Source organism: Callorhinus ursinus, unplaced genomic scaffold (assembly GCF_003265705.2).
Source record: "Callorhinus ursinus isolate GAN/ISIS: 27379988/994484 unplaced genomic scaffold, GSC_fseal_2.0 scaffold30, whole genome shotgun sequence".
NCBI lineage: Eukaryota > Metazoa > Chordata > Mammalia > Carnivora > Otariidae > Callorhinus > Callorhinus ursinus.
In genome coordinates, this window is record NW_027397092.1 from 1201143 (window position 1) to 1202504 (window position 1362).

General features: G+C 46.5%; 1 pseudogene; it reads right to left on the minus strand.

Annotated features, from left to right (window-relative positions):
* Positions 1 to 621: 621 nt before the first annotated feature.
* Positions 622 to 989, minus strand: LOC112815161 (adenosine 5'-monophosphoramidase HINT1 pseudogene; annotated as a pseudogene).
* Between the last annotated feature and the right edge of the window lie 373 nt (positions 990 to 1362).

Consider the following 1362-nt stretch of genomic DNA (forward strand, 5'->3'; position numbering starts at 1 on the left):
AGGACCCAGGACCATGACCAGAGCCGAAGGCAGACGCTTAACCAAAGAAGCCACCCAGGCGCCCCTGCACTATTCTATCTTGTAAGATTTGTAATAGGGGCACCTGGGTGGCTCAGTCAGCCAAGCATCCAACTCTTGATCTCAGCTCAGGTCTTGATCTCAGGGTTGTGAGGTCAAGCCCCATGCTGGACCCTGCACTGGGCACCACATTACTTAAAAATAATAATAAATAGGGGCGCCTGGGTGGCTCAGCCGTTAAGCGTCTGCCTTCGGCTCAGATCATGATCCCAGGGTCCTGGGATCGAGCCCCGCATCGGGCTCCTGCTTGGCAGGAAGCCTGCTTCTCCCTCTCCCACTCCCCCTGCTTGTGTTCCCTCTCTCGCTGTGTCTCTCTCTGTCGAATAAATAAAATCTTTAAAAATAGTAATAATAAATAAAAGATTTTTTTTTACTGTAAACCATGCAACATTCTTTTATTATGTATGGGTTTTAAAAATTATTTCCTCAATCTCTCCATACACAGGCAAAAGTAAGTATACTGTTTAACATACTGGAACTGGGAAATATTGACCATTGCCTAGAGAAGGGAAAATTACCCTTAAAACATGCTTAACCAGGAGGTCAATTCATCTGCCGACCTCCAAAAATATGGAGATGAACATGACAGACAGACTGTCCCCCATCTGAACTTTCATTCACCACCATTCGATAACCCTTCTTCAGGCCCAGATCAGCAGCACATTTCTTGCCAACAATCATTAAATGTCCAAGAAGACTTTCATCATCTTCTTCTGCTATAGAATCTGAGATATAGGTTTCTTGGGTATCACCAGAAAATGAGTTGGTGCTTGAGGGGAAATGTCATGGAAAGCAAGACACTGGTCATCCTCAAAAATGATTTGGGATGGGATTTCCTTGCGAATTATCTTCCCGAAGGTCGTGTCGCCACCAGGCCGCGCGGCCTGAGCCTTGGCGATCTCATCTGCCATCTAGGCCTCCCTCCCGTGCGGCCGCCCAGGGAGAAGCTCAAGAGCGCTAAATAAAAGATTTTTAATAGCTTGTCTTTTGATAAGAATTGCCGAGTTGGAGGGCGCCTGGGTGGCTCAGTTGGTTGGGCGACTGCCTTTGGCTCAGGTCATGATCCTGGAGTCCCGGGATCGAGTCCCGCATCGGGCTCCCTGCTCAGCGGGGAGTCTGCTTCTTCCTCTGACCCTCTTCCCTCTTGTGCTCTCTATCTCTCATTCTCTCACTCTCAAATAAGTAAATAAAATCTTAAAAAAAAAAAGATACACTTTAAAAAAAAAAAAAAGAATTGCCGAGTTGGCAGAAAAAGGGTTGAAAAGTCCTGGGAAATTGCACTTT